The sequence below is a fragment of the Scyliorhinus torazame genome, chromosome 2, assembly GCF_047496885.1.
Source record: "Scyliorhinus torazame isolate Kashiwa2021f chromosome 2, sScyTor2.1, whole genome shotgun sequence".
In the NCBI taxonomy this organism is placed as follows: domain Eukaryota; kingdom Metazoa; phylum Chordata; class Chondrichthyes; order Carcharhiniformes; family Scyliorhinidae; genus Scyliorhinus; species Scyliorhinus torazame.
Window position 1 is genome coordinate 70,103,473 of NC_092708.1, and position 14,909 is coordinate 70,118,381.

At 53.1% G+C, this 14,909-nt stretch overlaps 1 protein-coding gene across 1 annotated transcript in view; it reads left to right on the forward strand.

The window, feature by feature from the left end:
• The window catches only part of LOC140388312 (lactase/phlorizin hydrolase-like), a 134,692-nt gene that overhangs the window by 68,840 nt on the left and 50,943 nt on the right, over positions 1-14,909 (forward strand).

Here is a 14,909-nt window from a genome sequence, read left to right on the forward strand (position 1 = left end):
TCAGTGGGATGGGTTAAAGTGTGTCTGTTTCAATGCAAGGAGTATCAGAAATAAGGGTTATGAACTTAAGAGCATGGATCAGTATTTGGAACTACGATGTTGTGGCCATTATGGAGACATGGATTTCACAGGGGCAGGAATGGTTGTTTGATGTTCCGGGGTTTAGATGTTTTAAGAAGAATAGGGAGGGAGGTAAAAGAGGAGGGGGAGTGGCACTGCTAATTAGAGAGTGGATCACGACTTCCGGGTGCGGCGATGACCAGCTAAGTCTCACGTTTCGGCAGCTCCCGGTGGAACGGACTTTTGGGCTCTTAATAGGAGCCCCAACGGCAATTTTAACGGCAAAAAACACTGTGCTGTAATGCAGAAGGGAATCCCCCCTGGACACGGATGGAAAAAAGAGAGGAAGGTGGCTGGATTGCGGTGGATCCTCTAGAGCAGCGGCCAGGAAGGCAGGCACAAAGCAAGATGGCGTCGGAAGGAGGCAGTTTAATATGGGGCCCTGACCAACAAGAGTTCCTGCGGCGTTGCGTGGAAGAACTCAAAAAGGAGATGAAGAAGGAGCTGTTGGCCCCGATATTACAAGCGATTGAGGGGCTAAAGGAGGAGCAAAAGACCCAGGAACAGGAGCTTTGGGTCGTGAAGGCAAAGGCTGCTGAGAATGAGGAAGACATACAGGGCCCGGTGGTGAAAACGGAGATGCACGAGGCACAACACAAAAGGTGTGTGGAAAGGCTGGAGGTGCTGGAGAATAATGCGAGGAGGAAGAATTTAAGGATTCTTGGTCTTCCCGAGGGTGTAGAAGGGGCGGACGTTGGGACATATGTGAGCACGATGCTGCACTCGTTAATGGGATCGGAGGCCCCGATGGGTCCGCTGGAGGTGGAGGGAGCCTATCGAGTTATGGCGCGAAGACCGAGGGCTGGAGAGGTTCCTCGAGCCATAGTGGTGAGATTTCTCCGATATAAGGACAGAGAGATGGTCCTCAGATGGGCGAAGAAGCCTCGGAGCAGTAGGTGGGAGAACGCGGTGATCCGCGTATATCAAGATTGGAGTGCGGAGGTGGCGAGAAGGAGGGCAAGCTTTAATCGGGCCAAGGCGGTGCTGCACAAACGGAAGATTAAATTTGGAATGCTGTAACCGGCAAGACTGTGGGTGACACATCAAGGGAACCACCACTACTTCGAAACGGCAGATGAGGCGTGGACATTTATTGTAGAGGAGAAACTGGAGTGAGCGGGCCACAAAAAGAACGTTTGGGACAAAGTGGGGGGGTGAATATGTGGGATGAAGGGGGGGAAAAGAGGGAAGAGATGACTTCCCAAGTTGTTAATCCTGCGACCCTGTAACTTTTCTCTCTTCCCCATGTCGTGGGGGAGGGAGGATGAGGAGCTGAGGGCGCCGGCCATTGGGGGCGGGGCCAAAAGGGAAGCGCAGGGTTTGTTCCCGCGCTATGGTAATCACGGCGGGAACAGGGAAGCAGGAAGGAGGGGGCCTTGCACAGTGTGAGCCGAGGTCACGGGGGGAAGCCGATGTCGGCCAGAGTTTGCTGACTTTGGGAAGCAACATGGGGGGTGCAATTACGCTAGTTTGGGATCTAGCGGGGGGGGGGGTTAACTGGGTTGCTGCTGCTGGGGAGAAGGGGGAGCTGGTATGGGGGGGCGGTGGTCGGGGCGGGGGGGGCGCCGCTTGGGGGAGATACGGCCATGTGGGAACCGGGTGTGGAGCTGGATTGGAAAAGGAGATGGCTAGTCGTCAAGGGGGGGGGGGGGGGGGGGGGGTAAAGAGCCCCCCAACCCGGTTGATCACGTGGAATGTGAGAGGGCTGAATGGGCCGATTAAGAGGGCACGGGTACTCGCACACCTAAAGAAACTTAAGGCAGATGTGGTTATGCTTCAGGAGACGCATCTGAAGCTGATAGACCAGGTCAGACTACGCAAAGGATGGGTGGGGCAGGTGTTTCATTCGGGGCTAGACGCAAAAAACAGGGAGGTGGCCATACTAGTGGGGAAGCGGGTAATGTTTGAGGCAAAGACTATAGTGGCGGATAGTGGGGGCAGATACGTGATGGTGAGTGGCAAATTGCAAGGGGAGGCGGTGGTATTAGTGAACGTGTATGCCCCGAACTGGGATGATGCCAACTTTATGAGGCGTATGTTAGGACGAATCCCGGACCTAGAAGTGGGGAAGTTGATAATGGGTGGAGATTTTAATACGGTGCTGGACCCAGGGCTGGACAGATCGAGGTCCAGGACCGGAAGGAGGCCGGCTGCAGCTAGGGTGCTTAAGGACTTTATGGAGCAGATGGGAGGAGTAGACCCCTGGAGATTTAGTAGACCTAGGAGTAAGGAGTTTTTGTTTTTCTCCTATGTCCACAAAGTTTATTCACGGATAAACTTTTTTGTTCTGGGAAGGGCACTGATCCCAAAGGTGACGGGGACGGAGTACACGGCTATAGCCATTTTGGATCATGCTCCACATTGGGTGGACCTGGAGATAGGGGAAGAAAAACAACAGCGTCCGCCCTGGAGAATGGACATGGGATTATTGGCAGATGAGGGGGTGTGCTTAAGGGTGAGGGGGTGTATTGAAAGGTACTTGGAACTCAATGATAATGGGGAGGTACAGGTGGGAGTGGTCTGGGAGGCGCTGAAGGCAGTGGTTAGAGGGGAGCTGATATCTATTAGGGCTGATAAAGGAAAGCAGGAGGGTAGGGAAAGGGAGCGGTTGTTGAAAGAACTTCTGAGGGTGGACAGACAATATGCGGAGGCACCGGAGGAGGGACTGTATAGGGAAAGGCAAAGGCTACATGTAGAATTTGACTTGTTGACTACGGGTAAGGCAGAGGCACAATGGAGGAAGGCACAGGGTGTACAGTACGAATACGGGGAGAAGGCGAGCAGGTTGCTGGCCCACCAACTGAGGAAAAGGGGAGCAGCGAGGGAGATAGGGGGGTGAGAGATGAGGAGGGAGAGATGGAGCGGGGAGCGGAGAGAGTGAATGGAGTGTTCAAGGCATTTTACGAAAGATTATATGAAGCTCAGCCCGCAGATGGGAAGGAGAGAATGATGTGCTTTCTGGATCAGCTGGAATTTCCCAAGGTGGAGGAGCAGGAGAGGGTGGGACTGGGAGCACAGATTGAGACGGAGGAAGTAGTGAAAGGGATTGGGAGTATGCAGGCGGGGAAGGCCCCGGGACCAGACGGATTCCCAGTTGAATTCTATAGGAAATATATGGACTTGCTGGCCCCGCTACTGATGAGAACCTTTAATGAGGCGAGGGAAAGGGGGCAGCTGCCCCCGACTGTGTCAGAGGCAATGATATCACTCCTCCTAAAGAAGGAAAAAGACCCGCTGCAATGCGGGTCCTACAGGCCAATTTCCCTCCTGAATGTGGATGCTAAGATTCTGGCCAAGGTAATGGCAATGAGGATAGAGGATTGTGTCCCGGGGGTGGTTCATGAGGACCAAACTGGGCTTGTGAAGGGGAGACAGCTGAATACAAATATACGGAGGCTGCTAGGGGTAATGATGATGCCCCCACCAGAGGGGGAAGTGGAGATAGTGGTGGCGCTGGATGCCGAGAAAGTATTTGATAGAGTGGAGTGGGATTATTTGTGGGAGATGCTGAGGAGATTTGGTTTTGGGGATGGGTATATCAGGTGGGTACAGTTGCTGTATAGGGCCCCGATGGCGAGCGTGGTCACGAATGGACGGGGGTCTGACTATTTTCGGCTCCATAGAGGGACGAGGCAGGGATGTCCTCTGTCCCCGTTATTGTTTGCACTGGCGATTGAACCCCTGGCCATAGCATTGAGGGGTTCCAGGAAGTGGAGGGGAGTACTCAGGGGGGGGAGAAGAACACCGGGTATCTCTGTATGCGGATGATTTGTTGCTATATGTGGCGGACCCGGCGGAGGGGATGCCAGAGATAATGCGGATACTTGGGGAGTTTGGGGATTTTTCAGGGTACAAACTGAACATGGGGAAAAGTGAGTTGTTTGTGGTGCATCCAGGGGAGCAGAGCAGAGAGATAGAGGATTTACCGTTGAGGAAGGTAACAAGGGACTTCCGGTACTTGGGGATCCAGATAGCCAAGAATTGGGGTACATTACACAGGCTTAATTTAACGCGGTTGGTGGAACAGATGGAGGAGGACTTTAAGAGATGGGACACGGTGTCCCTGTCATTGGCAGGTAGGGTGCAGGCGGTTAAAATGGTGGTCCTCCCGAGATTCCTTTTTGTGTTTCAGTGCCTCCCGGTGGTGATCACGAAGGCTTTTTTCAAAAGAATCGAGAAGAGTATTATGAGTTTTGTGTGGGCTGGGAAGACCCCGAGAGTGAGGAGGGGATTCTTGCAGCATAGTAGGGACAGGGGGGGGCGGCTGGCACTACCGAGCCTAAGTGAGTACTACTGGGCCGCCAATGTTTCAATGGTGTGTAAGTGGATGGGAGAAGGGGAGGGAGCGGCGTGGAAGAGATTGGAGAGAGTGTCCTGCAGGGGGACTAGCCTACAAGCAATGGTGACGGCACCGTTGCTGTTCACACCAAAGAAATACACCACAAGCCCGGTGGTGGTGGCTACATTGAAAATTTGGGGGCAGTGGAGACGGCATAGGGGAAGGACGGGAGCTTTGGTGCGGTCCCCGATAAGAAACAATCATAGGTTCGTCCCGGGGAGAATGGATGGGGGATTTGGAGCATGGCAAAGAGCTGGGGTAGTACAACTGAGAGATCTGTTTGTAGATGGGACGTTTGCGAGTCTGGGAGCGCTGACGGAAAAATATGGGTTGCCCCAAGGGAATGCATTTCGGTACATGCAATTGAGGGCTTTCGCGAGGCAACAGGTGAGGGAATTCCCGCAGCTCCCGACGCAGGTGGTGCAGGATGGAGTGATCTCAGAGACATGGGTGGGGGATGGTAGGGTGTCGGACATGTACAGGGAAATGAGGGACGAGGGGGAGATCATGGTGGATGAGCTGAAAGGGAAGTGGGGAGGGGAGCTGGGGGAGGAGATTGAGGAGGAGCTGTGGGCTGATGCCCTACGTAGGGTAAACTCATCGTCCTCGTGTGCCAGGTTAAGCCTGATACAATTTAAGGTGTTACACAGGGCGCATATGACAGGAGCACGGCTCAGTAAATTTTTTGGGGTAGAGGATAGGTGTGCGAGATGCTCTAGAGGCCCAGCGAATCACACCCACATGTTCTGGTCATGTCCGGCACTACAGGGGTTCTGGGTGGGGGTGGCAAAGGTGCTTTCGAAGGTGGTGGGGGTCCGGGTCGAACCAAGCTGGGGGTTGGCTATATTTGGGGTTGCAGGGGAGCCGGGAGTGCAGGAGGCGAGAGAGGCTGACGTGTTGGCCTTTGCGTCCCTAGTAGCCCGGCGCAGGATATTGTTAATGTGGAAGCAAGCCAAACCCCCGGGTGTGGAGACCTGGATAAACGACATGGCAGGGTTTATAAAGTTAGAACGCATTAAGTTCATGTTAAGGGGTTCGGCTCAGGGGTTCACCAGGTGGTGGCAACCGTTCGTTGATTACCTCACAGAAAGAAAGAGGGAATGGAAAAGTGGTAGACAACAGCAGCAACCCGGGGGGGAGGGGGAGGGGAGGGGAGGGGGGAGGGGAGGGGAGGGGAGGGGAGGGGAGGGGGGAGGGGAGGGGAGGGGGGAGGGGAGGGGAGGGGAGGGGGGAGGGGAGGGGAGGGGGGAGGGGAGGGGAGGGGGGAGGGGAGGGGAGGGGGAGGGGAGGGGAGGGGGAGGGGAGGGGAGGGGAGGGGGAGGGGAGGGGAGGGGGAGGGGAGGGGAGGGGGGAGGGGAGGGGAGGGGGGGGGGAGGGGAGGGGAGGGGGAGGGGAGGGGAGGGGGAGGGGAGGGGAGGGGAGGGGGGAGGGGAGGGGAGGGGGAGGGGAGGGGAGGGGGGAGGGGAGGGGGGAGGGGAGGGGGGAGGGGAGGGGGGAGGGGAGGGGGAGGTGAGGGGGGAGGTGAGGGGGGAGGGGAGGGGGGAGGGGAGGGGGGAGGGGAGGGGGAGGGGAGGGGGGAGGGGGGAGGGGAGGAGGGGGGAGGGGGGAAGGGGAGGGGGGAGGGGGGGATGGGGGGAGGGGGGGAGGGGAGGGGGGAGGGGGGAGGGGGGAAGGGGGGGAGGGGGAGGGGGAGGGGGAGGGGGGAGGGGGAGGGGGAGGGGAGGGGGAGGGGAGGGGAGGGGAGGGGAGGGGGTGGGGAGGGGGGAGGGGGGGAGGGGAGGGGAGGGGGGAGGGGGAGGGGAGGGGGAGGGGAGGGGAGGGGAGGGGGGGAGGGGGAGGGGAGGGGGAGGGGGAGGGGGGAGGGGGGAGGGGAGGGGGGAGGGAGGGGGGAGGGGAGGGGGGAGGGGAGGGGGGAGGGGGGAGGAGAGGGGAGGGGGGAGGGGGGAGGGGAGGGGGAGGGGAGGGGAGGGGGAGGGGAGGGGGAGGGGAGGGGGAGGGGAGGGGAGGGGAGGGGGAGGGGAGGGGGGAGGGGGAGGAGGAATCGAACGGACTCTCAGAGATGCTATTGTATATGTATAATATGTATAGGTAGTTGTTATAGGTAATTGTATATTGGATTGCTGGATTGTATTTTTGGAGAGTATTTATTTTGGACAAGGCAGTTGCCATTCAGTTTTGTTTTTGTTTTTGTTTATATATTATTTATCTATTTGTTTAAAACTGGCCACTGTTATTTATATTGCTTTATTGTTGTGTAAGAGAAACACTACGTACTGTTATGTTTGGCCAAAAATCTCGAATAAAATATATATTTTTTTAAAAAGAGAGTGCATCACAGCTGCAGAAAAGGAGGTAGTCGAGGACGGGTTGTCTACTGAGTCAGTATGGGTGGAGGTCAGAAACAAGAAAGGAGCAGTCACTTTATTGGGAGTTTTCTATAGACCACCAATAGCAGCAGAGAGATAGAGGAACAGATTGGATGGCAGATCTTGGAAAGGTGCATAGGTAACAGAGTTGTTCTCATGGGTGACTTCAACTTCCCTAATATTGACTGGTTTTGATGGAGCAGATTTTGTCAGGTATGCCCAGGAAGGATTCCTGACTCAACATATATATAGGCTGATTAGGGGGGAGGCCATATTAGATTTGGTGGTTGGCAACGAACCAGGCCAGGTGTCAGATGTCTCGGTGGGAGAGTATTTTGGCGACAGTGACCACAACTCCTTGACCTTTATCATAGTCATGGAGAGGGATAGAAACAGACAGTATGGGAAGGTATTTAATTGGGGGAAGGGAAATTTTACTGCTATTAGACAGCAGCTGAGGAGCATAAATTGGGAACAGGTGTTCTCAGGGAATTGCACAACAGTAATGTGGGGTAAAAGCAATTTACTGCGGATACTGGAATCTGAAACCAAAAAGAAAATGCTGGAAAATCTGAGCAGGTCTGGCAGCATCTAGAGGGAGAGAAAAGAGCTAACGTTTCAAGTCCAGGTGACCCTTTGTCAATGCTCTGTGGGGGCTAATGTGGGGGTTATTTAAGGAGCAGTTGCTGCGTGTGCTGGATAGTTTTGTCCCACTGAGACAAGGAAGGAATAGTAAGGTGAAGGAGCCTTGGATGACAAGAGAAGTAGAGTTTTTAGTCAAGAGGAAGAAGGAAGCTTACATAAGGTTGAGGAAGCAAGGATCTGGCACGGCTCTAGAGGGTTATAAGGTAGCTAGGAAGGAACTAAAAAATGGACTGAGGAGAGCTAGAAGGGGGCATGAAAAATCCCTGGCGGGAAGGATTGGGGAAAACCCCAAGGCATTCTACACATGTGAGAAATAAGAGGATGATCTGAGTGAGAGTAGGGCTGATCAGGGATAGCGGAGTGAACTTGTGCCAAGAGTATGAGGATGTAGGGGAGGCCCGAAATGAATATTTTGCTTCAGTATTCACTAGAGAGAGGGACCTTGTTGCTCATGAGAACAGTGTGAATCAGGTTAATAGGCTCAAACAGGTTGATATTAAGGAGGATACGCTGGAAATTTTGAAAAGCATCAGGATAGATAAGTCTCCTGGGCCAGATGGGATATACCCAAGGTTACTATGGGATGCAAGGGAGCAGATTGCTGCGCCGACGGTGATGATCTTTGCGTCCTCACTCTCCACTGGAGTAGTACGGGATGATTGGAGGGAGGCGAATGTTGTTCCCCTGTTCAAGAAAGGGAATAGGGAAGTCCCTGGGAATTACAGACCAGTCAGTCTTACGTCTGTGGTGAGTAAAATACTGGAAAGGATTCTGAGAGATAGGATTTATGATTATTTAGAGAAACATAGTTTGATTAAAAATGGTCAGCATGGCTTTGTGAGGGGCAGGTCATGCCTCACAAACCTCGTTGAATTCTTTGAGGATGTGACGAGACACATTGATGAAGGCCGGGCAGTGGATGTGGTGTATATGGATTTCAGTGAGGCATTTGGTAATCGTAGGGTCATTCAGAAAGTTAGGGGGCATGGGATACAGGGAAATTTTGCTGTCTGGATACAGAATTGCCTCACCGAAAGAAGACCGGGAGTGGTAGTGGATGGTAAGTATTCCGCCTGGAGGTCGGTGACCAGTGGTGTCCCACAGGGATCTGTTCTGGGACCTCTGCTCTTTGTGGTTTTTATAAATGACTTGGATGAGGAAGTGGAAGGGTGGGTTAGTAAGTTTGCCGATGACACAAAGTTGTCGAAGTGTCGAAGGCAGTTGCAGGTTACAACAGGTTACAACATTGACTGGATGCAGAGCTGGGCTGAGAAGTGGCAGGTGGAGTTCAACCTAGATAAATGTGAAGTGATTAATTTTGGAAGGTCGAATTTGAATGCTGAATACAGGGTAAAAGGCAGGATTCTTGGAAGTGTGGAGGAACAGAGGGATCTTGGAGTCCATGTACATAGATCCCTCAAAGTTGCCACGCAGGTTGATAGGGTTGTTAAGAAGGCGTATGGTGTGTTGGCTTTCATTAACAGGGGGATTGAGTTTAAGAGCCGCGAGGATTTGCTGCAACTTTATAAAACCCTGGTTAGACCACACTTGGAATATTGTGTCCAGTTCTGGTCGCCTCATTATAGGAAGGATGTGGATGCTTTGGAGAGGGTGCAGAGGAGATTTACCAGGATGCTGCCTGGACTGGAGGGCATGTCTCATGAAGAAAGGTTGAGGGAGCTAGGGCTTTTCTCACTGGAGAGAAGAAGGGAGAGAGGTGACTTGATAGAGGTGTACAAAATGATGAGAGGCATGGATAGAGTGGATAGCCAGAGACATTTCCCCAGGGCTGAAATAGCTGTCACAAGGGGACATAATTTTAAGGTGATTGGAGGAAGGTACAGGGGAGATGTCAGAGGTCAGTTCTTTACACAGAGAGTGGTGGGTGTGTGGATTGCACTGCCAGTGGAGGTGGTGGAGTCAGAGTCATTAGCAACATTTAAGCGACTCTTGGACAGGCACATGGAGAGCAGTAAATTGAAGGGTGTAGGTTAGGTTGATCTTAGATTGGGATAAGTGGTCGGAACAACATCGTGGGCCGAAGGGTCTGTACTGTACTGTTCTATGTTCTATGTTCTATCTATACTGTGAAATTAAGTACCTAAACAACAATAAGTTACTAACAGAAGAACAGTATGACACTTGTCATATGAAGAGCGGTTAAGGGCTCTGGGTCCATACTCAATGGAATTTAGAAGGATGAGGGGGGATCTTATTGAAACTTACAGAATACTGAGGGCCCTAGATAGAGTGAATGTGAAGAGAATGTTTCCATTAGTAGAAGCTAGAACCCAAGGGCACAGCCTCAGACTGAAGGGATGATCTTTTGAAACAGAGATGAGGAGGAATTTCTTCAGCCAGAGGGTGGTGAATCTGTGGAACCCATTGCCGCAGAAGGCTGTGGAGGCCAAATCATTGAGTGTCTTTAAGACAGAGATAGATAGGTTCTTGATTAATAAGGGGATCACCGACTTCCGGGTGCGGCGATGACCAGCTAAGTCGCACGTTTCGGCAGCTCCCGGTGGAACGGACTTTTGGGCTCTTGATAGGAGCCCCAACGGCAATTTTAACGGCTGAAAACACCGTGCGGTAAACCAGAAGGGTGTTCCCCCTGGACACGGATGGAAAAAGGAGAGGAAAGTGGCCGGATTGCAGCGGATCCTTTGGAACAACGGCAAGGAAGGCAAGCAGAAACCAAGATGGCGTCGGAAGGTGGCAGTTTCATATGGGGCCCTGAACAACAAGAGTTTTTGAAACGCTGCGTGGAGGAGATAAAAAAGGAAATGAAGAAAGAGTTGTTGGCCCCGATATTACAGGCGATTGAAGGGCTGAAAGAGGAACAAAAGACCCAGGAGCAGGAGCTTCGGGTCGTGAAGGCGAAAGCAGCAGAGAATGAAAACGATATACAGGGCCTGGTGGTGAAGTCGGAGATACAGGAGGCACACCAGAAACGATCTGTGGAGAGGTTGGAGGCACTGGAAAACAACGCAAGGAGGAACAACCTGAGGATTCTTGGCCTTCCTGAAGGTGTGGAGGGGGCGGACGTCGGGGCATATGTGAGCACGATGCTGCACTCGTTAATGGGAGTGGAGGCCCCGACGGGTCCGTTGGAGGTGGAGGGAGCATACCGAGTTATGGTGCGAGGATCGAGAGCAGGAGAAGCTCCCAGAGCCATAGTGGTGAGATTTCTCCGTTTTAAGGATAGAGAAATGGTCCTTAGATGGGCGAAGAAAACTCGGTGTAGTAAATGGGAGAACGCGGTGATCCGCGTCTATCAAGACTGGAGTGCGGAGGTGGCGAGAAGGAGGGCGAGCTTTAATCGGGCCAAAGCGGTACTTCACAAAAAAAAGATAAAATTTGGAATGCTGCAACCGGCAAGACTGTGGGTCACATATCAAGGGAGGCACCACTACTTTGAGACGGCGGATGAAGCGTGGACTTTTATTGTAGAAGAAAAATTGGAATGATTGGACTACGAAAACGAACGTTTGGACAAAGTGGTGGGACGAGTGGGGGGGGGGGGCGAAGAGGGATTGTATGATTAATCCTGCGGTATGGTAACTTTTCTTTCTCCCACAGGTGGTGATGGGGGGAGGTGGGGAGGGAGAGGCGATGGGGCGTTGGCCATGGGAGGCGGGGCCGAGGGAGAGGCGCGGGCTTGGTTCCCGCGCTATGATAATTATGGCGGGAATAGAGAAGCAGGAAGGAGGGGGCGCCGCCCGGGGCGAGCCGTGATCACGGGGGGAAGCCGAGGTCAGCCAGAGTTTGCTGACTTCTGGGAGCAACATGGGGGGAGTAATTACGCTAGCGGGGGGTCTAGCGGGGGGGGGGAGGGGGAATTACTGGGTTGCTGCTGCTGGGGAAAGGGGGGAGTGGGTACGGGAAAGGATGGGCGGGGGGGCGCCATCTGGGAGAAATACAGCTGCGTGGGAACTGGGCGAGAAGCTGGAAAAAGATGATGGCTAACCGGCAAGGGGGGGGGGGGGGGGGGGGTGGGAAGCCCCCCAACTCGGATGATCACGTGGAACGTGAGGGGGCTTAACGGGCCGATAAAGAGGGCACGAGTACTCGCACACCTTAAGAAACTTAAAGCAGATGTGGTCATGTTACAGGAAACGCACCTGAAACTGATAGACCAGGTTAGGTTGCGCAAAGGATGGGTAGGGCAGGTGTTCCATTCGGGGCTGGATGCGAAAAACAGGGGGGTGGCTATATTAGTGGGGAAGCGGGTAATGTTCGAGGCAAAGACTATAGTGGCGGATAACGGGGGCAGATACGTGATGGTGAGTGGCAAATTACAGGGAGAGATGGTGGTGTTGGTAAACGTGTATGCCCCGAATTGGGACGATGCCAATTTTATGAGGCGAATGCTAGGACGCATCCCAGACATAGAGACCGGAAAGCTGATAATGGGGGGAGACTTCAACACGGTGTTGGAACCAAGGCTGGATAGGTCGAAGTCCAGGACTGGTAGGAGGCCGGCAGCAGCCAAGGTGCTTAAGGATTTTATGGAGCAGATCGGAGGGGTGGACCCGTGGAGATTCAGTAGACCTAGGAGTAAGGAGTTCTCGTTTTTCTCCTATGTCCATAAAGTCTATTCACGCATAGACATTTTTGTGTTGGGTAGGGCATTGATCCCGAGGGTGAGGGGAACGGAATATACGGCTATAGCCATTTCGGATCATGCCCCACACTGGGTAGACTTGGAGATAGGGGAGGAAACAAGAGGGCGTCCACCCTGGAGAATGGACATGGGACTAATGGCGGATGAGGGGGTGTGCTTAAGGGTGAGGGGATGCATTTAAAAGTACTTGGAACTCAATGACAATGGGGAGGTTCAGGTGGGAGTGGTCTGGGAGGCGTTGAAGGCGGTGGTTAGAGGGGAGCTGATATCAATAAGGACACATAAAGGGAAGCAGGAGAGTAAGGAACGGGAGCGGTTGCTGCAAGAACTTTTGAGGGTGGACAGACAGTATGCGGAAGCACCGGAGGAGGGACTGTATAGGGAAAGGCAAAGGCTGCATGTGGAATTTGACTTGCTGACCACAGGCACTGCAGAGGCACAATGGAGGAAGGCGCAGGGTGTACAGTATGAATATGGAGAGAAGGCGAGCAGATTGCTGGCACACCAATTGAGGAAAAGGGGAGCAGCGAGGGAAATAGGGGGGGTGAGAGACGAAGATGGAGAGACGGAGCGGGGAGCGGAGAGAGTGAATGAAGTGTTCAAGACATTTTATAAAAAATTGTATGAAGCTCAACCCCCGGATGGGAGGGAGAGAATGATGGAGTTTTTGGATCGGCTGGAAATTCCCAAGGTGGAAGAGCAGGAAAGGATGGGATTGGGAGCACAGATCACGGTAGAAGAAGTGGTGAAAGGAATTAGGAACATGCAGACGGGAAAGGCCCCGGGACCGGACGGATTCCCAGTTGAATTTTACAGAAAATATTTGGACTTGCTCGCCCCGCTACTGACGAGGACCTTTAACGAGGCAAAGGAAAGGGGACAACTGCCCCCGACTATGTCAGAAGCAACGATATCGCTTCTTTTAAAGAAGGAAAAGGATCCGCTACAATGCGGGTCCTACAGACCAATCTCCCTCCTCAATGTAGATGCCAAGGTCCTGGCCAAGGTAATGGCAATGAGAATAGAGGAATGTGTCCCGGGGGTGGTTCATGAGGACCAAACTGGGTTTGTGAAGGGGAGACAGCTGAACACGAACATACGGAGGTTGTTAGGGGTAATGATGATGGCCCCACCAGAGGGTGAAACGGAGATAGTAGTGGCGATGGATGCCGAGAAAGCATTTGATAGAGTGGAGTGGGATTATCTGTGGGAGGTGTTGAGGAGATTTGGGTTCGGAGAGGGGTATGTTAGATGGGTGCAGCTGTTGTATAGGGCCCCAGTGGCGAGTGTGGTCACGAATGGACGGGGATCGGCATATTTTCGGCTCCATAGAGGGACAAGGCAGGGATGTCCTCTGTCCCCATTACTGTTTGCACTGGCGATTGAGCCCCTGGCGATAGCGCTGAGAGGTTCCAAGAGATGGAGGGGAATACTTAGGGGAGGAGAAGAACACCGGGTATCTTTATATGCGGATGATCTGCTACTATATGTGGCGGATCCAGCGGAGGGGATGCCAGAAATAATGCGGATACTTGGGGAGTTTGGGGATTTTTCAGGGTATAAATTGAACATGGGGAAGAGTGAGCTGTTTGTGGTGCATCCAGGGGAGCAGAGTAGAGAAATAGAAGACCTACCGTTGAGGAAGGTAACAAGAGACTTTCGTTACCTGGGGATCCAGATAGCTAAGAAATGGGGCACATTGCACAGGCTAAATTTGACGCGGTTGGTGGAACAGATGGAGGATGATTTCAAGAGATGGGATATGGTAGCATTGTCAATGGCAGGGAGGGTGCAGGCGGTTAAGATGGTGGTCCTCCCGAGATTCCTCTTTGTGTTTCAGTGTCTCCCGGTGGTGATCACGAAGGCTTTTGTCAAAAGGATAGAAAAGAGTATCATGGGTTTTGTTTGGGCCGGGAAGACTCCGAGAGTGAGGAAGGGATTCTTACAGCGTAGTAGGGATAGGGGGGTGCTGGCACTACCGAGCCTAAGTGAGTATTATTGGGCCGCTAATATTTCAATGGTGAGTAAGTGGATGGGAGAGGAGGAAGGAGCGGCGTGGAAGAGATTAGAGAGGGCGTCCTGCAGGGGGACCAGCCTGCAGGCTATGGTGACAGCCCCACTGCCGTTCTCACCAAGGAACTATACCACGAGTCCGGTGGTGGTAGCTACACTGAAGATTTGGGGACAGTGGAGACGACATAGGGGAAAGACCGGAGCACTGGGGGGGTCCCCGATAAGAAACAACCATAGGTTTGCCCCGGGGGGAATGGATGGGGGATATGGAATGTGGCAAAGAGCAGGTATAACGCAATTGAAAGATCTATTTGTGGATGGGAAGTTTGCGAGTCTGGGAGCGCTGACCGAGAAATATGGGTTGCCCCAAGGGAATGCATTCAGGTACATGCAATTGAGGGCTTTTGCGAGGCAACAGGTGAGGGAATTCCCGCAGCTCCCGACACAAGAGGTGCAGGACAGAGTCATCTCAAAGAAATGGGTGGGGGACGGTAAGGTGTCGGATATATATAGGGAAATGAGAGACGAAGGGGAGACTATGATGGACGAACTAAAAGGGAAATGGGAAGAAGAGCTAGGGGAGGAGATTGAGGAGGGGATGTGGGCAGATGCCCTAAACAGGGTAAACTCGTCGTCCTCGTGCGCCAGGCTAAGCCTGATTCAGTTTAAGGTATTACACAGGGCACATATGACTGGAACACGGCTCAGTAAATTTTTTGGGGTGGAGGATAGGTGTGCGAGGTGCTCGAGAAGCCCAGCGAATCATACCCATATGTTTTGGTCATGTCCGGCACTACAGGGG